Raw genomic sequence first — 23,738 nt, forward strand, 5'->3', positions numbered from 1 at the left:
CTTTGAGAGCAGACATGGAGTTGACAGGTGTGCAGTGGTCGAAGCTGAAAGACCTCTGTAAAGTCCTTCAGTGTTTTGAGGAATGCACACGGCTGGTAAGCGCAGACACGCATGAGCATCCCACTTATGCGTCTGTTCATGCAAACTTTGACGCACCTTAAGGAGCAGGCGTCTGCAGCCAATGTTGACGAGGAGGAAGAGGAGGAGGGAATCCTTGATGACATTCAGCCATTGTCTGCTCAGGGACCTCTCCTGGACGAGGTGGAGGAAGAAGAGGAGGAGGAGGATGATGATGGGGATGATTACTTAGGGGAGGAGGATGCATCTCATAGGGCAAGTGAAAATGTTGGCGTGGCAAGGTCTGGTACAGGGTTTGTGCGTGACTGGAGGGATGTGGATTTGCCAGAATGTGCTCCTCCAACCAGCACTCGCAGTGCATCATTGACACCGGGAACATTGGCCCACATGTCAGATTATGCCTTGCAGATCCTAAAAAGGGACCCCCGCATTGCCAAAATGATGAACGATGACGACTACTGGTTGGCCAGCATCCTGGATCCATGCTATAAAGGCAAATTACAAAACATCATGCCACAGGAGAACCTTGACCTAATATTGGCTAATAAACAAGCAACTCTGGTAAACCGGTTGGTTGAGGCATTCCCAGCACACAGCAGAGGTGATGTTTCTCACACGAGCCGTACGGGCCGGGGGCAGCTTGGCAGAGGTGTTCATGGTGCACACAGCAGAAGTGGCGTTGGAGACAGGGGTTTCATGACAATGTTGTGGACTGATTTTTCAAGTGCCGCTCACACAAATGGTAATACTGCATCGATGGAAAGTGACAGGAGACAGCAGTTGTCAACTATGGTTACAAACTACATTTCCTCCCATATCGATGTTCTCCCGCACAGGTCATTCCCCTTTGACTATTGGGCCGCTAAACTGGACACCTGGCCTGAATTGGCACAATATGCCTTACAGGAGCTCGCTTGCCCAGCTGCAAGTGTGCTATCGGAAAGAGTCTTCAGTGCAGCTGGATCAATCCTGACAGAAAAAAGGACCCGTCTGTCAACCCAAAATGTGGATGATCTAACCTTCATTAAAATGAACCATGCATGGGTTTCCAAGGATTTTGTCCCACCTTCCCTTGATAACACATAGGTTGCCAGAAAAATGGCTTGCTTTGGTCCTCCTCCTATTCCGCGAACTTGACCTATTTCGCCTTTTGCAGCAGCTGAATGTCCCACATCAACATATGCCACTTTCTAAAACTCCCTTACTGTGTTGCCTCCCCCCATGGCCAGGGTCACCACCTAGCGCACAAAACCGTGCGAGTGACGTTGCCCTGGACAGGTGGGTAGGCCGACTCTTGGGCGCGGGCACTGGCACAGGGTCCCTCATAGTGCAATCAAGAGTCTCTGACAGTGGTGGTGCACACCCGCCGTCAGACACACCGCCGTACTATGAGGGGCCCAGTGCCAGTACCGACGCCCATGAGTGTGCCCCCCTTGCTTGGGCAGGGCCCCAGCATTTGCAATGTTTACCTCTCCCTGCTCCTCCGCTGTGTAGTCTTGGCTGTCAAATCCTTCACTGGGAGTGCCACTACAAATTGATTGAACTGAAAGATGATGGTTAAGATGTAGCTATGCCCTGTCCTGCTGGCCGGGCTCTAGCTCCAGATGATCATTGGCTTCCATTTGTTATGGACGTCGACTCACAATGACATGCAGTGGTGGTTTATCATCAGCTTTCACAGTTTTCCTACTCACAAACATGTGACATTCCGGCGCACATTTTAAAATGTGCCCTCTCATGCCAATCAAATAGAATCGCCTATGGCCTGTGGCTTCTGTCTTTTGCACTCCAAAGTTACGTGACAGATCATGATAGCCAGTGAGCACCATGTTTACATCGCTCCCTGTGATAAAAATTTGATTGAGATGAGTAACAGTGATGGAATCAATGGAAGTGCGATACAGCAAGACTTTATTCACAAAAAAATGTTTTCACTGTCTCAACACACAAATTAATTGAGGGTCAGCATCGCCTATGAGAATTGTGACGGAAGTTTTTCCCGTGAATAGTAATTCCTAGATTTCTGCAATCACTAGCCTTTATGTCAATAATTGTATGCATCTCATTTCCTATTGCGGAGAGGCTGGACTGTATTACTGAGACAGAAATATATATGAAGATTTAAAAATAACACCAAAAGTATATAGTTGTGTACGCCTCAAATGCATTTCCTTTTTTCCACTTTTTAGATTGCTTTGTAATCCATACTGAGAACACGGAGATTTTACATGTTTAAACTATGCTATATATACCTGCTATCCAGTGATAAAGTACCCTTTCCCAACTTTGTACAATCTGGTCAAATCCATGCTGGGCCTGAGAACATCTGAGCCTGCCTCCTGATCTATAGACATATATTTTTAATGTGTAAACTAGGATACATATATACGTGTTATCCGGTGAAACTGTACCCTTTATCAACTTTCTACAATGTTGTTGAATCCATACTGGGCCTGAGAACGGCTGCCAAGCTGTTAAGCAAGCTACAGCACCTGTGGTTTGGACACGTAATTTTTTCAGGAATGACGGTTAGGCCTAACTCCGGAATTGCGATTGACCTGAACTTACTGGGAAATCATCGTTCGTGGGGAATAATCTGAATCCCAGATCCCCAACACTAACGGAGTTCAGCAGGATATCTGCACCTGTAAGCGACAAAAGCTGGTCCTTTCAGTGTAGCGTGCATACAGTCCTGGACATGTACGGGAATGCTAGACCTGTTATTGCTCAATCTCACGTGCCAGAGCCTCGCTTATCCCTCTAGTAAGCTTGACGCATACTGCGGGGGCATGCCGGAGTCTCGGTTGTTAACGGAATAAAGCTGAGAAATCGCTAGCACAACTACAAACACACATACCACACCACACACAGAATCGGCAAAGCTTTCAAAGTGTGCATCTTTTCTTTAGGTGGCATGGTTGTGGTTTCCCGGGTGGAGTCCAATTAAGCCACAGGCTCCACTCCTGGTGGTGCCTTTTTGGACATTCCTTTAAGGTTCAGCTTTGCAATCATACTGCCCCCAGAAATCAAAAACTTTGCCTTCATGGACGCTGTTTGGAGGTTCGTGGGAATAACGCCACCAGATCAGCAGTCGGCATATGGGTCGCCCTCCCAGGGCTGTGGGGTACTCGGTACCGGGCCGGTGTCAGTGGGATGTGTCACATCAGCGGTGACCCGGACGGTGGCCCTGGGCGCCCATGTAAATGGCGTGGTATAATGGTAAACAGTTTATATAGATTGTTTGACGCCACCTGTGGTGTTCGGCAACATAGATGTTAGGCCGACGCTGCATGCAGATCCTCTGGGACTGATGGTGTTGTGCAGCAAAGATGGTGAAGCTCCCCACAGGTGGAGCTGGAGTCCCAGGGAAGTGTAGATGTAGTGATGGGGGAAAGGCACAGGCAGTGTAGGTGCTGGTACCCAGATGTAGTGGTGCTGGAATAACTGTAGGACACCAGAGCGTGCAGTTCCAAAGCTTACTCACAGTCTGCAGGTTACACAGATGCCTGCCTCCGTGCTGTGTCCTCCGGGTCAGGACCTCAGCCAACCTCCGGGACCAAAATGGAAAGTTCCCTTCCAACACTCCGCTAACATGTACCTTCCTGAACGTCTCCTTTCTAGCGCTTGTTGGGGAAGCACTCACAGGACCGTCGTTCACTGAAGCGCCTCCTGTCTAACAGATGTTCCTCAGACTTTACTTGTATGGCAGACAGCTGTAGCCTTTTCCTTCTGGCTTCCACACGTCGATGCTGGGGCCTCCGAGCCTTAGCTGGGTACAGAGCATTTATAGCTGCTACTTTCCCCGGTTTCTGCTGCAGGAACGTCAGTGTCCCTACAAACTCGGAGACCGAAATCGGGACCATGCGCTCCAGCTAGGAGTGAGCCTTAACTCTGCTCATCCTCCAGCTCCCCTTCTCACGTCCACACACTTCCCCTTCCCTGCACAGAGTGCCCTAACTTACCTCCTCCCGACCACAGAGAGCTGCTCCTCAGCAGTCAGGTTCAGTGGTCTCCCTGCTAGCCTGGAGTGGGAAATGTGTTGTGTGCTGGTTTCACTGCTAGAGAGATCCTTCGTTGCTCCCAAGCTTGACAACACACTCCCTAGGAGGAAGGTAATGCCACAGTGGCGACCGTACTCTTAGGGACGCCACAAGTGCACTGAGGCACAGCCACTGCTGGATGATGCTGCTGGTACATTGACCCAGACCACTACATTCCCCTCGCACTCTACACTGCCAGAATCTGACCCAGAGGAAACTCATGTTCCCCTTCCCACATACTATACCACCTTACACGGTGACAAAGAGGAAGGTGCAGATGAAAGTGCAGGTTCCTTGAGCAGGTGGGGGGACATACTCATGGGCGATGGCACTAGCACAGGGCACCGCATAGTACGCAAAAGTGTCTCTGCCGGTGGGAGGGCCTAAACAGCCAAGTGCAGTGAGATGGAAGATGGGGACGACAAGGAGTTCAGAGTAGTGCAGGGATTCCCTAGCAAGGAGACTTATGTAATTGTTTTCAATGTTGGGACAGCAATTTTTGGGGAGCACTATACTCTGGTGAATGATATATGGGGCCCACCATACACTGGAGCATTCCAAAGGTGGACATCAGACACTGGAGCAGCATTTACAGGGCCCATTATACACTAGAGCAGTAGAAATGGGGCCCATTATATATGGAGCATTATTTGGGCCCATAAGACAGTGGAGCTTCATCCATTGGGACCAACATATACTACAGCATTATGTGGAGCTCATCATATACTGTTTGAAACATTATATGGGATCAATGATTCCATATGGAGAAATATATGGGCCTCATTACTCTGTATAGCGTACTAAGCGCTGGCCATAATACTGTATGGAGTTATATACTGAAATAAACAACAAATCACACAAGTGCTTACCAAGCAATCAACACTAGTGATTCCCCAGCTGCTAGGTCTAATGCAGGTCGGTGTCAGCCCACAGTTAGAAAACAAATGCAAAATAAACAGGAAGACCTGCGCTAAAAGGGTTAAATTGAGGCTACAAAAGTAAACAAATGATAGTCAAAGTCACCCTCCAAGTAAACATACACCAGTAAACATACATCATTTGTTTACTTTTGTAGCCTCGAGTTATATACTGTCCGTTTTTGGAGGTATTGGAGAATTTAAAATGGATATCAGTCATGAGATGTAAGAAGTGAAGTATTTTTCATTGTACTATACCGCTATTTCTCTGCCGTATCGGAGCATCATGAGTTGTGGTATGTGTTAAAGGGGCGCTCTTTGGCCCTGGGCCCACGAAAACCTGGAGCCAGCCCTACCCCCCCACAACTGTAGCCAAATAACCCCCATTTTTCAGTGCGTAACTTGTATTATGAAGTTAATTAAGGCCTCTTTCACACATCAGGTTTTCTGCTTCAGGCGCGATCCGGCGCTTTTGACTAAAACCGGATCCGTCGAAATGCAATGCCGGATCCGGTTTCCACCCCATTGACTTGCAATAGAGCCGGATCGAACCGGATGGCCATGCGTTTCATCCGATTTTCGCCGGATCCGGCAATGTGACGCGATCCGGCGTCAGGAAAAAACGGTGACTGTAACGTTTTTTGTATCCGTCGAAAAAGCCGGACACGCCGGATCCGGCGTGTCCGGCTTTTTCATACAATGAAAGCCTATGAGCGCCGCAATGCGCCGGATCCGGCGACAGCCGGATCCGGTGGCCGGATCCGGTTTTTTTGGTCTGAGCATGCTCAGTAGCTCTGCCCACAGGACATATATAAAAGCAAGACAATGGGACCCTCAGCCACACCCAACATGCCACCCAAGCCAAGAACCAGGAGCAGGAGAAGGCAGCAGACATCTGCAGCAGCAGCACCATCAGCACCACCCCAAATGGAGCAGCATGCTGAACAACGGGAGGGGAGTCCAGCAGCAGATGAGAGACGGTAATTATCAAATCCCCCATTCCTCCCAACTAGGGCTATGGAATATCAAGATATTCATTGGCCCTTTGTTTCTCTTTATTCAACAGCCGCCCAATAGATGCAGCAGCAGCAGCAGCAATGGCAGCAGCAGAAACACCACCCACAGCCATGGAGTCTGGCCATGAGGAAGACAGCACATCTTCTGGGAGCCCTCCCTCGCATCGTCAGCATTTGACGGTAAGTTTTTATTTCCAAAATCCATCATCTCTGTAATATATGTGTATTCATTGCCTTTTATTTCAAAACAGGAATCACAAGATGAAGAGGAGCTCCCAGAAGAAGAAGGAAGGGGTGGACAGACACTTGGAGTGGGCTCACAATTGGTAAGTTTTTTGCATCAAACGCAGAAACACAACATCACACTACACACAACACATAGAAAACAATGTTCTGCAGACCACACACAGCAAACAAATGCCTACATCCAAAGACATAACATTTTTTGTTTTCTTCTCTAGTCTTCCCAATCTGGTGCTCGGCCAAGAGGTCCTCGCAGTGCCTCCCAGGGTCGTCGGCGACAGCAACGCGGCGGTCACCAGCGTGTAAGTATAAATATTTTTGCTTTGTTTTTTTTGCACTTTTTATTTCATTTCTTTTGTGGAGGCTAATTATGTTATTTTTGTCTTTTTCTTTAACAGCCTTCACAGCGTGCTCCCGACTCTGACAGTGAGGATGGAGGGATTGATGTCGACCGCCTCATCGATCTCGTCAGAGAAAGGGAGCCGCTCTGGAATATGGCTGACCGACGCCACGCTGACCTGATTGTTACCCGACGACTCTGGGAGGAAATCTGTTCGCTCCTTGTGGACCGCTGGGAGGACCTCGAAGCTCGGGCCCAGATTAAAGAGCGTAAGTATATACAGTACCGGTTGCTTGATTTAAACCTGTGTTTCCCGAACTCCAGTCCTCGTGGTCCCCACGGATCATGTGTTCAGGATTTCTATTTACTTTGGAAATCCTGAAAACATGACCCCTGGGGACCATGAGGACTGGAGTTTGGGAAACACTGATGTTGTATACTAACCACTTTGTCCTTTCTCGTTTCAGGGGAGAGAATTGTGAAGCGGTGGCAGTCTGTGACGGATCGTTTCAAGAAGGAGTTCAATAAAGAGATGCGGGCCCCGAGTGGATCTGGAGGACGCAGGAGCAAGTACAAGTACGCACGAGCCCTGTCGTTCCTCCGAGAGACAATGCTCACCAGAAGGTAAATATTACACACCACATGTGACAAAGAAATGTTTAGATGTAACTTTTTTTTTTCAGCCAGGGCCATACCATGTCACTATTTTAATTGTTTTTTTTTCTCTTTATTCCACAGCACGGTGAGCAGCACTCGGGAGCCTGCACGATTGGACCCTTCTGAGGCGATCCCTGAGGAGACCGGCACCGAGGGAGACTTCGACCGCCCCGGTACATCTGCACCTTCCCAGCCTTCCCACACATTCGACCCATCAGTCCCATCCACCAGCACAGGAGCATCGTGGCTGCCTACATTACATGAAGCTGCTGGTGAGGAGATCGCTTTCCCTTTACCCCACCCTTCTGCCCCTGCCACCTCTAGTACACCTGCGGGTACTGGGCGGCAGCGGCAGAGGGGTCAGGAAAAGACTTATGCGCCAGAGTTCTTGCATCTGAATGCATCTTTCCAGAACTGTCTAAAAGTCTTGTCAGAGCAAATCTCCGCAGGCTATCAGCAGATCAACTCCAGCATTCTGGAGGTGAAGACACTTCTGCAAACCATGCATTCAGAAGCAAGATTTTCGCCAAACCACACCTTTTTCAGGTCTGTTGTGGAGCGCATGGAAACACTCTCTCCTGCCCAGCAGATGCATGTAATGCATTCATGCCACGCTGCTCTCCAGCAAGTTACCTCCCAACCTCCTCCTCCCACCACAGTAGTTGCTCCACCTGCACCCCCTCCAGCCACTTTCCATCCTCCCCCTCCTATTACATCTACACCCCCTCCAGCCACTTTCCATCCTCCCCCTCCTATTACATCTACACCCCCTCCAGCCACTTTCCATCCTCCCCCTCCTATTACATACCATCCACCTCCCCAGCACCATCCACCTCCCCAGCACCATCAACCTCCACAGCACCAGCAACCTCCCCAGTACCAGCAACCTCCCCAGTACCAGCAACCTCCCCAGTACCAGCAACCTCCCCAGTACCTGCAAACTCCCCAGTACCTGCAAACTCCCCAGTACCAGCAACCTCCCCAGTACCAGACATCTCCCCACTTCCAGCAACCTGCCCCGTACCAGACATCTCCCCACTTCCAGCAACCTGCCCCGTACCAGACATCTCCCCACTTCCAGCAACCTGCCCCGTACCAGACATCTCCCCACTTCCAGCAACCTGCCCCGTACCAAACTCCTTCCCCATACAACTTGCCATCAACATCATCTGCTCCTACAGTCCCTGCCCAACCCTCCACTCCACCACCCACCACCTCTTCTGCTTCCCACATGTCCACCCATTCTGTAGTTTTTTCCACACCTTCACCTCTAACTGTTCCTTCCCCACCACGATCCCAGTCCTCTCTCCACACTCCCAGTGTCGAAGTGTCCAGCAGCCCCTACAGCAGTATTTCCACCACACACTACACAGATTTATAATGTGTGTATTTAAATAAAAATGACCAGTTTTATGGTTTCAGTTTTATAGTTTCAAAGCTTTATTAAACAAGTTTATTACAATTTTAAAAAAGTTTACTAAAAAAAACATTTTTCAATAAAAGTTAAATTATTTTACACTGGTTGTCTGTCATTTCTTTCTGCGGCGAAAAAGGTTAAATACAGGGTATTTAAAAGGTGAAATGGTATTCAAAACTAGGTATATAACTGTGGGTAAATTTTAGCTTTTTGCCACAGTTGTGTTCCTGGTTGTGCTTGAAGCAAAGTATTTCACCTAAAAAGTTGTGTTTATTGTTGGTGATTTCCTAACAATGTACCCAACTTTTGTTAAAAGGTGAAATACTTTGCATAAAACACAACCAGGTACACACCTGTGGCCTAAAGCTAAAAATAGAGACCATGACAAGATAGCCAACTTTGGTTGGCAAAGGTATATACTGTTGGTACAGAAGGTACACAAGTTTGGTTGGGCACAAATCTTTCACACTCTGTCATCCTGCCAGTGTACTCTGCCTTGAGGTGACATAAAGTATAGTGCAAAATTGTCCCTCATTACTGAAACCGTCACAGAACTTCTAGTGGTAATGTCATGGTAATCTTGCAAGGTGGTTTCTTCAGAGGTGTCCTCAATGGAAATGGGTTCCTTGCAGATAACAAAATTGTGGAGTACCACGCACGCTTTGATCACCTCGTCCACAGTTTCTGTCTTGAGGTTGATCGCAGTCAATAGGACCCGCCATTTGGCTGTCAGAATACCAAAGGTACATTCAACCATTCTTCTTGCTCTTGTGAGGCGGTAATTAAAAATGCGTTTTGGTCTTGTCAATCCTCTGCTAGAGTACGGTTTCAAAAGGTGTTCTGACAGCTGGAAGGCTTCATCCCCTACACAGACAAATGGCATAGGTGGACCAGATGTTTGCGGCAGCGGTCTAGGTGGTGGGAACTGGAAGGTGTTTCCATACAGTTTACGCCCCATGGCAGACAGTTTGAAAACTTGAGAGTCATTGGAGCGGCCATAGGCCCCAATATCAACCGCAATAAATTTGTATTCCGCGTCAGCGATGGCCATGAGGACAATTGAAAAATATTTCTTGTAATTGAAATATTCCGATCCCGATCCAGCTGGCTTTACAATGCGGATATGTTTCCCGTCCACAGCGCCCAAGCAGTTGGGAAACTGACATATCTGTTGAAACTTGTCAGCAATTTCAATCCACCTCTCTGTTGTGGGCTCTGGTAAAAACTCTTCAGCTAAGGAGTCCCACAGTGCACGGCATGTGTACTTCACTATTCCAGATATGGTGGAAATCCCGAGTCTGTACTGGAAATGTAGTGACGAAAGGGATTCTCCAGTTGCAAGAAATCTGTGGGGAATTAAAAAACAATAAATTAGTTTTAAATCACAGCATTACATACCAAAACTGAGCTATAACACTTGGAGATACAAACTACCACCAACAAGATTGCAGTGAAAGTGTGCTCTGATGCGATCACATCCAATAAATGTGGCTTACCTTAAAGTCACCATCAGACGCTCTGTGGGTGAAACAGAGAAGCGGCAATAGGTGTCCGCTTTTCTTATGAGGTGTGCAATGCGCTCCACCAAGTAATCAAAATTCTCCATTTTCATCCTAACATATCCAAAAAATGTATCCGGGTTTCGTCGAAGGTCCATGCAGAGTGTAGAATAGACCCCACGCGTCATTCTCTTGGCTGTGATGGGGTGGATCCACAAACGTCGTCTACGATGCCTGATGCGCTGCTGTCTCGCTCTCTCCTTCTCCAGAACAATCACCCTCAAACGATTCGCCTCCGCTATAAAATCCGCCAAATTCTTCAAAATATTTCCAATGACAACATCCATCTTCGCCAATAACTTGCTCTTCTCTCCAACCTGCACTTTCTCCTCTACAACCTGTCAAAGAAGGGCTGTAGGAACATGCTATATATAGTTTTCCAGTAGCCAATCCCGTTCGGAAGGCCACAAGGGTCAATTTTAAAAACCGGATCAGGCGTAATCCGTCGAAAAACGGATGAACCGGATGAGACAGATCCGGTTTTGTCTGTCAAGAAAAAGACGGATCCGGCAGAAAACCGGATCCGTCACATCCGGTTTTACTAAACATTTGCCGGATCCGGCGTTCCGGCACGACGCCAGATCGCGCCTGACGCCGAAAACCTGAAGTGTGAAAGTAGCCTAAGGTTGACAAGCTTAAGTAATAAGAATTGATGCTTTTGGCATTCAAATGGGCACTGTAGGTGTGTTTCCTGTCCTCCTCTCACTGCCGACTTTAATTCCCCATTGACTTACATTGGGTTTCGTGTTTCGGTTGGACCCCCGACTTTTCCCTATAGTCGGCCGATTTTGCTCGACCCGACCTTTGGAAAAGTCGGGTTTCATGAAACGAAACTCGACCCTAAAAAACCAAAAGTCGCTCAACTCTAGTGCTCGGTGTACTCGATGGGCACCGAGCATTTCCCGGATTACTCGGTGGGAACTCGGGTCTCTACCCAGCATTTTTGGCGGTCTTTAGAGACCCAATCATGCTGCAGGGATTGTCTGCCAGGCAATGAAATGCCGCAGCCATCTTTGTTGTGGTCATGCAATGATTGGCTGGGCGCACAGCATCATCAGGCGTATAAGAGACCAGACGCCGCCCTGCTCAGCGCATTCTGCTCCGGATTGAGAGAGTGTAGGGAGAGCGACTGCCTTGCTAAGGTCAGAATTGGGGATTTATTAGTTATAGTGGGGTCTACCATCCTAAACTACTCAAATCCAGCTAAAGCAACAGTCCTTCTAAGGAATAATTCCAGAGTATATAGGTTCCAGTGTTAGGCAGACAGGGTAGTGTATGTCGCTCTATACACATCAGTGTAAGGCCTGCAGGCACTGTATGTGGGTATATAGATCATTGCAGATATGAAGAGAGTCCATTCCCTTCCTGTGTTCTGGTGCTGTTGCTGCTACCTGTGGGATATATTAGCCGTATATACCTATCCCCAGGCCACACATTTTTTGGTGTGGTATCTCAGCTTATATCTGGCATGCTCAAAGTTTGGCCAGTTTATGGCTGTTTTTTGTTTTTTGGCCTGACTGTCACTTTTTGGTAAATATAGCAGTATTTAGCCAAAAAAAATTCAGGCCACACATTTATTGTAGTGGTATCTCCGTGTCAGCTCATATCTGTGTGTGCTCAAAGTTTTGCCAGGTTACGGCGCTTTTCTTTTTTTGTCCTGGGTGAAACTTTACTTATATACAGAACAAGTTAGCCCAAAAATAAAAAAAAATCAGGGCACACATTTGTCGTAGCGGTATCTCCGCGCTAGCTCATCTTTGTGTGTGCTCAAAATTTTGCCAGTTTATGGCACTTTTTTTTTCCTGGGTGAAACTGTATTTATATAAAGCAATAGTGAGCCCAAAAATAAAAAAACAGGGCATATATTTGTCGTAGTGTTATCTCTGTGGTAGTTCATATCTGTGTGTGTTCAAAGTTTTGCCAGTTTACGGCACTTTTCCTATTTTTTCCTGGGTGAAACAGTACCTATATACAGCATTAGTTAGGCCAAAAATAAGAAAAACGGCAAACATTTGTCGTAATGTTATCTCCTTTTCAGCTAATATCTGTGTGTGCTCAAAGTTTTGCCAGTTTACGGCACTTTTTTTTTCCTGGGTGAAACTGTACTTTTTACAGCATTAGTTAAATCAAAAATAAAAAAAAACAGGGCACACATTTGTAGTAGTGGTATCTCCGTGACAGCTCATATCTGTATGTGCTCAAAGTTTGGCCAGTTTACGGCGGTTTTCTTTTTTTGTCCTGGGTGAAACTGTTCTTATATACAGCACTATGTTGCATTATTTTAAAAAACAGGCCACATTTTACAGTGGGGTCTATTTCTGACACGCCTCATACATCCGTGTGCCAAAAATTGAGGCATTTTAGGCCTAAATTCCGTTTTTTGGGCAGTCTGTCACTCTCGTTATATCCAGAAGTCTTTTGCATCCAACAAAAAACAAAGAAACATACTTTACAGTGTGGTATATCTGTGACACGCCTCATACGTCCGTGTGATAAAAAATTGTGGATTTTAGGCCTGTACTCCAGTGATTTCCTGTCTGGTACTCAAGTTATATACTGCACTATGTTGCATTATTTTAAAAAACAGGCCACATTTTACAGAGGGGTCTATCTCTGACACGACTCATAAGTCCGTGAGGCATTTTAGGCCTAAATTCCCTTTTTTGGGCAGTCTGTCACTCTCATTATTTACACGCAGTACCAGGGCTGACAAACATTTCCACATGGGGGGTACATTTTTTAAAAATATACTATGGGCATCATACACACCCTTGCCAAAAATTGGACTGCCTGTAGCAGCACAGAACACGTTAACCCTGGTGATTTAGTGGTGGAGAATGAGGAGACATAATGATAAATCATACTGAAATCAAGCAAATAAATAAAAAATATGAATCCACCTATGAAAGAAAATAACAAAAGGGAGGGGCGAACACAGGTTCATAGATATGAAGCCAGAACCCTAGCAACAGCTTAGAGACAGGGATATAAATTAAAATATAATATTATAGTATTTCAATATTTTTCTATTGAGAGGTATACACTAGGTCCTAAGAGGATGGTCCAGAGGTAGTAAAACTGGAAAATATAAGAATAAATGGGAAGAATATACGTATATCTCATTTTTATGACAGTTCCCTCCTTGCACAAAAATTGAGTGACTGTTGCATCACGGAATACGTTCACCCTGGTGTTCTACTGGTTGTGGATGATGAGGATAAGGAGGATAACACCAAACAGACCAAATCAGGAAGCAGATACCCATGTGTGGTTGTGAAGAGGTGCATGAGAATACACCTCCACAAAAAAGACAATGTATTTGAGGTTATGTTTCACTGTTTTCATTCGGTGGTGTACAGAAGGCTTGCCCAATCAAGCCCTTGTTCATGTTTATAAAAGTCAGCCTGTCAGCATTGTCAGTTGACAGGCAGATGCGCTTATCTGTTACAATTCCACCAGCGGCACTAAAAACCCGCTCTGACAGAACGCTAGCAGCAGGGCAGGCCAGAACCTCCAAGGGGTAGAGAGCCAGTTAATGCCACGTGTCTATCTTGGATACCCAATAATTAAAAGGCATAAGCGAATCTCAGAGGATGTTTGTACGATCTGCAATGTACTCCCTCAGCATCTTCCCAAACATTGCACTTCTTGTGCTAGCACCCCTTGACTCTGTGCCGGCACAATGGGAGGGTTTGGGAAAATTGTTCCAGAACTTTGCCATTGTTCCATGCCTGAGCTGGATTGTACTTCTGTCTCTCTCTCTTGGACTCCTTGGTTGTACAGCAAACTCTGACATCTGCTGCCAGCGTTCTCACATTGGAATTTTTTCAGTAATTCCTCTACAAGGGCCCTATGGTACAGCAACATTTCTGTACACCTCTCTGCCTCTGGAAGAAGAGATTGAAAGTTCTAGAAGTGTTACCAACCAGTAATGAGTGTCACCGAATATTTTTATAATGCGAGGGTCACGGGAAGCGCGGTGCAACATAAAGTGAGCCCAATACATCCCAGACTGCTAACAGGCAACACTTTTGTTTCATCACCAAGGGGACGACTGACCATGCTGTCCTCCTCCTCCTTGTCCTCAGGCCTACAACACTTACAATGAACCTCAGTAAGATCATAGTACAAACATCATTGCAAATACCTTCTTGTAAATACACCCCTGTATTTTTAAGCTTCCCCACCTCATTTTAGATTGCAAGCTGTCACGAGCAGAGTAGTTTTATTTGGGTTTAATTATTGGATTATTGTTATCGTTGTTATTTAGGACTGTTGTTTTTGAAACTGTTAATATGTTTTCACTCTAGAATAACTTTCAATATTCAAATATATAGAACACAGATAAGCAGGATGAAGACTTAATTATGGTGTCATTGATGCTCACCCTCTTGGTGGGTTTCTCAAAGTTTTGGAGGATGGTACACATGTCAGACATCCATGCCACACCTCAGATGTTATGTGTGAAGACAGAACTGAATACCGACAACCTTGTTGATGCTGGTAGATTAGTCACCAACTGCCCTCTTCTGCCAAGAAATCCTTTCCTACATCTGCAGCATAGAGTTCCAAGGCCTGGAGGCATCACACACCAGTCAGTGAGCCTGAAGCAGCAAGCGCTGCTGAATCACGGCAAGGGCGGATGAAGCTGTAGCTGACTATCTAAAATGGGTATTTAGAGCGTTGTGTTTTTACCAGCAGATCTGTCAGCTTTATGTCGCTTTTCAAAAAACATTGACCAATTCGGTTAAGCGCATGAGCCAGGCATGGAACATGTGTGAGCTCGCCTCGCCAAAGAGCAGCCACCAGGTACCATCCATTGTCACACACAAATATGACTGGCTGGTTTACCAGTCTCATCCACCGATATGCCTGCTGTTTCATAGCTGTCCACAACTCTTCAGTATTGTGGCGTTTTCCACAGAAGCATATTAGCTTCAGCACAGCCTGTTCCTGCTTTGATTAGTCAGTGCTGCAGTGCTTCCAGTTTGTGACTGATGTGCTACCTTTTTGAGCAGGAGGCTGAAGAGGAGGTGAAGGGAGTCAGTGCACTATGCACCCGAAGCGCCGACGCTGCAGCAAAATGCAGCAGACAAACTCGGTGACATTGATGTTTTGCCAGATTTATCTTAAGCTGGCCCCATGCCTCTAAGATTTTTGGCGTGGACAAGCAGCGTATAGGAGGCTGAGTAGCATGCTCCATCCTTACAGCAGTGGTGCTGCAAAGGACAGTTCCAATTGTCTACCGCCACTAAAAGCGGTACTGCCATTTACCAACGAGCTGTTTGGCCAGTAACCGACAGAGAGCGAGGCGCCGTGCGCTACTTGACCGTGAGTACAGTGCACATGCACAGTAGAGAGAGCCAGTTAGTGCCACGTGAACAGCATGAATAACCAATAATTAGAAGGCACATAGGAATGACAGAGGACGTTGGTACGCTCAGGAAGGTACTTCCTCAGCATTTTCAAAAACTTGCACACCATATGAGAGTCCCTTGCACCTCAGGGACAGGGCGATGGGAGGGTCTGAGAAAATTCTCCCCAAACTTTGCCAGTGTTCCACTGCCTTTGCTGGCTTGGAGTTGTGTCTCTCTCACCTGTACTCCTTGCTTGGTCAACAAACTTTGACCTCTGCTACCAACATTTTCAGATGTGAATTTTTTTCATAATTCCACACAAAGGACCCTCTTTTCCTCCCACATTTTAGTGCACCTGTCTTCCTCTGGAATAAGAAATGTAAAGTTTTCCTTGTAGCGTGGGTCTTGAAGTGTCACCAATCAGTATTGCCCGTCACGCAAAAGTTGGATAGCGCGAGGGTGACAGGAAAGGCAGCGTAACATAAACTCAACCATGCGTGTAAAACTGCTAACAGTCAATACTTCCGTGTCCTCACCAAGAGGACGACTGGCCATGCTTTCCTCCTCCTTGTCCTCAGGCCTCCAACACTTAGAACTAACATCAGCAATATCATTGTGCAAACATCTTTGTAAATACCTTATTGTAAATACACCCCTGAATTTTTTATCTCACCCACCTCATTTTAGATTGTAAATTGTTGTGAGCTCATTTTCTCGTTCACCTTTGATGTCCGATGAACTCCCTCTGCTGGTGAAAGGAGGTGGTGAAACTGATTTGGATGGGAGAAACCAGTCACCTGAACAGGTGGATTGCGATTGGACATCCGGAATCTCTGAGTGGATATAAGGCAGCCGACGCCCTGTAGGGTTGCTGGTGATTTCTCTGCTCTGAGCTCTGGCCTCCAGTTCAGTTCCTGTCTTCTAAAGCTAAGTTTTGCTCTGTTATTATTCCATGAGATTTTGTCTGATTTGCTTAGTTTTGTGTTCTGCCAACCCCAGCTGGGGCTCTGCCGAATTTACATTTTTGTCCCTGATCGGTTAAATCTCTTTTGCTCTGTCTTCAGAATATATCGGAGTGCTGATATAGGGATTTTGAAGTCTAGTGACTTCAGGGCCGTTTTTTCCTATCAGACGTGTTGGGACATTTTTGGTAGGGTTTTTGCGGATTGCAGCCAGCATCTTTTCTGTCCTTTCCTATCTAGTTAGTTGGGCCCCATCGTTTGCTCTACCTGTCTTTCTGTCTGTGTTTGTGTTTTCATCTGTTTTCACCGACAATACATGTTGGGGGCTGTCTATTGCTTTGGGTTCTAGGACCACCGTAGGAACGCTCCATGGCTACTGTTAGTTGTTGTGAATAGGATCAGGGGTCTGCAATCCGCTAGCTACCAACCTCTCCGGTTTTCTGGAGTTAGCTTGCATTTTTGTTTTTTCCTCCTCCGGTGACTCATTCATAACAGTAAATTGTCATGAGCAGGATTTTTTTGTTTTGGTTTAATTATTGTTATCGTTGTTACTTAGTGTAGATTGTAAGCTGTCACCATCAGGGTAGTGTTTTAGTTTAATTATTGGATTATTGTTCTCGTTGTTACTTAGTTAGGACTGTTGTGTTTGAAACTGATAAACTGTAAATATGTTTTCGCTCTATAATAACTCTCAATCTTCAAATTAGAACACAGATAAGCAGGATGGAGATGATAATTATGGTGTCATTGACGCTCACCCTCTTTGTGGAGTCGTCAAAGTTTTGGAAGATGTTACACATGTCAGGCATCCATGTCCACTCCTCACATGTTATATGTGAAGACAGAACTGAATACCGACAAACTTGTTGATGATAGTAGACTATTCACCAACTGCCCTCTTCTGCCAACAATTCCTTTCCAACATCTGCAGTGTAGAGTTCCAAGGGCTGGGGGCATCACACATCAGTTGTTGAGCCATAAGCTGCAAGCACTGCTGAATCATGGCATGGATGGATGAAGTTGTAGCTGACTTTCTAAAATGGGTATTTCGAGCGTTGCCCTTTTCCAAGAACTGCCAGCTCCATGTCGCTTTTCCAAAAACGTTGACCAATTAGGTTAAGCGCATGAACCAAGTATGACATGTAGTGTGAGCTCACCTGCCACAGAGCAGCCACCTGGTTCCAGCCATTGTCACACACAACCATGCCTGACTGTGGGTTCAGCAATCTCTGCCACCAATATGCCTGCTCTTTCAGAGTTGTCCAAAACTCTTCAGCATTTTGGGGTTTGTCACAGAAGCATATTAGCTTCAGCACAGCCTGTTCCCACTTTCATTTGGCAGTGCTGCAGTGCTTCCAGCTTGTGACTGATGTGCTACCTTTTCTAGCTGAAGGCTGAAGAGGAGGCGAATGAGGAGGTGGAGGTGCAGGAGCTGTAGACTGTGGGGGCAACCCAGATTGACATAGGGCATGCAATACTCAGGGTTTGGGAGGACGTGCACCATACCTGGGTTGGAGTGGGTCCCGGCTTCCACTATGTAACCCATATTACCCTCATTGAGATGTACCGTCCCTGACCACAATCACTTGTCCACGTGTTTGTGGTTAGGTGGACTTCTAAGTAACAGCATTGTGGAGGGCACGTGCCTGTGTAATGCCGGGATGGCACACCGGAATAAATATTCCCCCATGTTCATGCCCTCAGGGTGACACTCGACTCTGCCCTCTCTTTCAATCTAAGATCCAAGCCCTTGCCTCCTCCTGCCCATTACAACTCAAAAACATTTATTGGGTCTGTACATTTCAAGAAAATTAAAAAATGTTTGTGCATGCCCTCATGATCTCCCTCTTCGACTATTGCAACCTTACACTCTCTAGCCTCCCCTCTAGCACTCTTTCCCCACACAAATCTATCAAAAACTCTGCTGCCAGAGTAATCCAACTGTCCCTCCATTATTCCCCAGCCTCTCCTCTCGGCCATGCCCATCACTGCCTTCCTATTGCCCATATGCTACAGTTCCCAACCCTAAAAATGACATACAAAGCCTTCCACAACCAGTCACCTCCATTTATCTGTGACATGGTCACCCAATGTCCGACTGGCTCATTACTTCTTCTACGCAATCCCAGAGTGCCGTCAGCGAGATGTACCATCCCTGCCCACAAGCACTTGTCCACGGGTCCGTGGTTAGGTGCACTTTCCCTGTACCAGCATTGTTGATGGCACAGGTAATGTTGTGGGACACGTGCTTGCTTGTCTAATGTCATGACGGCAGACCGGAGAAATAGTGTTGGGTGGGGACAGAGTACTTTGTTACATTCACCGCCATCAGGTTGCGGAAAGCGTACGTTTCCCACAAGCCTAAAATGCAACATTTCGAGTGAAAGCAGATGAGAAATTTTTTAATTTAGTACTTTGGCCTGTGGTCATTGGCTGCATCTTTCCGCTTACGCTCCAATGACTGGGGTATGGCCAACTGAAGGCTGCGCTGGGACAAGGATGTGGACGTGCTTGATGATGGTGTTATTTGACTATGGTCAATGGCAGGTGCATGTAAGGAGGCATCTTCGCATGCATTGTGGAAAGAGGATTGGCCTGCATGCACAACAGCGGAAGAAGCAGTGGTATCACCCGAAGACACTGTTCATGGAGCCTGCTGTTCAACCAACAAAGTCTGTTGCTTTGCTGTCATGTGCCAGATCATGCTGGTAGTGGTAAGGCTGGTAGTTTTACTACCCCTGCTGATGCGACCATGGCCGGTGGTGCAAATGTCCTTTTTGGGGTTATCAGCAGAGTCTTTAAAAAACAAGAAGAATGGTGGGGGGTACATTCTTTGTCTCCCCCTACCACACCACCTCCTCACCTCGACACCTGGCTTTCGCTGTACCCCAAGGCTCTGTTCTAGGATCCCTACTCTTCTCCATCTACACCTTCGGCCTGGGCCAGATGATGTAATGGCATGGTTTGCAATATCATCACTATGCCGATGACACGCACATCTACCTATCTGTACCTGACATCACCTCCATACTGACCAAAATCACACATTTTCCAGCTATATCATCCTTCTTTTCTGCTTGCTTTCAAAAAGTGGACATGGACAAATCAGAATACAGCATCTTTCAAGCATCTCACATTGAGTGCACTTCAGAGCTGTGTATGCCTCATTCGGTACCACTTTAATAAGAGATAAAATTTGCCCTAGAGAAAATGATTTTCCAGACATTCACTGCTTTTTTTGAACATTTTTTGCAGCTGTGATCTTCATCTTCTTCGTGAGGATGTGGAAATTTTATAAGTCATCATCCATACCATCATCGTCCAAATATTGCAAAGAGGAAATCAGGTTTTTTTAAAAGGGTCGGGGTTATGTAGGTTTTGTGGCATTCCTTTAACAATGTTGGTTACACTCGGACAATTAATTTCAGACTGTGACATTTGTATATTGTTGGTAATATGTATGGGTGAAGATGAAGAAGCTTGTGCCATGGGTGTGTTTATAGTTTTTCACAAGCATCCATCAGTTTGTTTAGTTTTCCTCCGACACTGATCTGCTTTTTATAATTCAGCATCTCACAAACATGTTGCACTTTGCCCTTTATACAGACATGTGCATATTTGGCAACATATTTCGGACGTTCATTTCTTAGGGCGAGTCTCACATGCGCATCTGGTACACCCATCTTCTGACGGGCATGAAACAGATTCTGGTAATTGATGGTGGCTGAACGACGAATCATTGTTGGCTGTATCCTGGATCTCATACCTCCCATAGCCACTGCTGTTATTAATCATGTACTTTCACATTCCTGTCATCACCATGCTCCTTTTCCAGATCACTTCTTCCAACAATTCATCTGCCATATTTTTACTAAAAACCTGCACCTTCCCAGCAGCAACTGTGTATGAAACCGTGTTAAAGTTTTGCAAGGTGTTTATGAAGTCCCCCCCCAAAAAAGGCCACACTATGTTGATATCTACCCCCAGGGGGAAATGTTTGCCAGACCATACACTTAGAGTATGGGCATTACAAGTCTAGGAGACTGGCTCCTTTAAATTGGACATAGTTATAAATCAGGCCTTCCTCCACCTCTCATCATCAACCCCTACTAGATCAACAGGGTTAACGTGTTCCGTGCTTCTACAGCCAGTGTCAAATTCCAAACTGTTACGCCGCTCTCACCGCGTACCTCCGTAGCTGGTACAACTTCTTCACTTCCAGTCTCACGTCCAGTGCTTAGATCCCGTAGGATGCGCACGCATGCCGCGCACTATTGACTCTACAGCTGCGCGCCCGATACCAGGTCCCATCGGGAGTGCTTGCGCACAACCTGCAGCTCTGACTGCACCCGCACTGACTCTGACATTTCTATGGTCCTGGAGGACCTGACCTTGAATTCCCAGTGAACATTCCCTATATCAGGCCTCCTCTTCCTGTAGGCGGCACATGATTATTGGTTTTGCTTCCTTGCTAGGTGTTCTTGGTGCCTGCATGGTGGCTTTCTGTACTCAGGTCCACTGCCTTGTACTGTGGCTTGCTTCCCAGCACACGCTCTACTTTGTCTTGTACCCAGATGTGCTTCCTAGCATGAGCTCTGCTCTGTCTTGTACCCAGGCGTGCCTCCCAAGATGCGTCCTGCACCATCCTGTACCCTGCTTGCCCCCGTGTACACGCTGTACGCACTTCCATACCCAGCGTTTCCTGAGTACATACTTTACATATTCCTGTACCCTGTGTGTCCTCGTCTTCACCCTGCTAAACACTGTCTCTCGTGCCTCCGCCTACTTCGAGCCAGTTATTATTGAAAAGGTTGAGGTGTACCCCACAGGGGAACATGTATGGCAGCCAACACACAGTGTATGGGCATTACAAGTCTAGGAGACCCACACCTTTTTAATGGGACATGTTTTGCTAAGAGGCCCTCCTCCATGTTTCTTCCAAGGTGGGATTGGGGTTGTTGGGGTGCATATGACTTGGTAGCAGGGCAGGCCTTGCAGTCAATGCATAAGAAAACAGAATGAGAGTACAAAATGAATAATGTGAAGTGGATTTTCCTGTGCCCATCCAGTATGTGGGTTCAAAGGCTTATTGAGGTGCATATGACTTGGTAGCAGGGCAGGCCTTGCAGTCAATGCATAAGAAAACAGAATGGGAGTACAAAATGAACAATGTGAAGTGGATTTTCCTGTGCCCATCCAGTATGTGGGTTCAAAGGCTTTTTGGGGTGCATATGACTTGGTAGCAGGACAGGCCTTGCTGTCAATGCATAAGAAAACAGAATGGGTGTACAATAAGAATAATATGAAGTGGATTTTCCTGTACCCATCCAGTATGTGGTTCAAAGGCTTATTGGGGTGCATATGACTTGGTAGCAGGGCAGGCCTTGCTGTCAATGCAACATTTTTTATTGAAGCCCTGGACATCTCGTGAAAGGGATATTGGCGTGCATCATAATTCTTGGCAGCCCATCCACTCACTGCATAGGCTATAACAGTTTTGGAGAACTACTGTTTAATAATGGCCCTTTAAGCAGAGTAATGCAGACTGATGCCCCTGTAAAAAGGCTCTGAGACTTTGAGTCCCTCCTTCATTAATGAAACAAGTGGTGGAGGAACATTTTGGTCTGCAGTTATTTATTTTGCCTTATATACAAGTCATTAACCTGGAAAGGATGTACCTTAATATATTTCCCAACAAAATCGGTTTTGGTTTCGTTTTGGTATGTTTTTTGGTGCATCGGTAAAAGTGGCATTAAACTCTGGCAACTTTGTTTAAAGCTGTGAGCTAGCAGTCAGAAATGTTTCCAGTGGCGATCCTTATGATGTCCCCTTGTCAACTGAGCAGTGTTTCCATCATTTTCAGAAGTTTTTAGACCTTAAAAAGACCCCCGGGGGAGATCGCTGTAAAAATACTCAGGTCTCCCATAGACTTATATTGGGCTCGTTGTTCTGTCAGAGTACCCGAGTATTTCAATTTGCTCGACCCAAGCCACGAGCACCCGAGCAATTTAAGTGTTGGCCCATCACTACCCTCCAGGCCTATATGTCCAAAGTAAGCACCTAATATGCATGTATCAAAGAGCTGAGGTATTGAAGACAAAATGCCAAGAGTAATGAAATAAAAGGCTGCACCCACAATTATTTGACAAAAAATTTGTCTGTTGATGTAAGTGCTTTCCAAATTATAAAGTGTGTGGTCTAAATCCACACATTTTTATAAAACAATTGCTTATAAAGATGTACCCATGGAATAGAAACCGTACTACAAGGTGCAAAAGTGCATCAAAACATGGTACTACACACAAAAGTCTGAACTACAGCAGCAAATAAATACCTCACAGATGCCTGTTATGGTGCAGCAGTGTTGACCACAAGGAATTTAAAAAATTCAAGTGCAAAAATGCATGTATAAGTGCTAGAGTAATATCAATCCCCACAGAGTCTCGACTTAGGCACCAATCACAGATGCAAAAGAGATGACAATAAATGCATAATAGCAATAATTAATTAGAAAAAAGCATAGACCTGAGTAAGGCAGTGCAGATCCCTGACGCGCATTTTGAGTGAGCTTCTCCAGAGGGGGGCTACTCTGTGTGCCTGTGTCAACCTTCCATGCTTGTATACCCCCAAACACCATTGGTAGCAGTGATGAATCATGCGTAGGCACCCCGACGCGCCTTTCATCCCCTGGACAAAGCTAGTGCGAAACGCACGTCGGGGTGCCTGCCGCCTTCAGGTATATTTATTTAACTCATTATTAGCACTAATATGGACTTTTATTGTCGGGCAGCTACTGCATTTCCTTGCACTTTATGGGAGTAACTGCTGATATGCTGTGACTTGCTGGAATTTGCGCTCCATTTATTTAATTGACACTTGCCCTTTTTATGATTTAGAAATTATTTTTGTCCTTTTTGATACATTGGTTCATGTGCAATATACAATATATATGATACCTTGAATTTTTGTGCTGCTTCTTTTGCATTTTTGTACCCATATATAACTTTGTTGCACTTATGCCTTATATATGAATATAAAGAAAAATATTGAATTATCGTTGGTAAAAAATCTTCCTTGTAGTTTTCTTTTTCGGTTATGTCTAGGTCACCACGGAGCAGTGTCATGCGGCACTTAGCTGCACCTCCATCTGAC

The sequence above is a fragment of the Dendrobates tinctorius genome, unplaced genomic scaffold (assembly GCF_039654945.1).
Source record: "Dendrobates tinctorius isolate UK_male_01 unplaced genomic scaffold, ASM3965494v1 ptg000018l, whole genome shotgun sequence".
Lineage (NCBI taxonomy): Eukaryota > Metazoa > Chordata > Amphibia > Anura > Dendrobatidae > Dendrobates > Dendrobates tinctorius.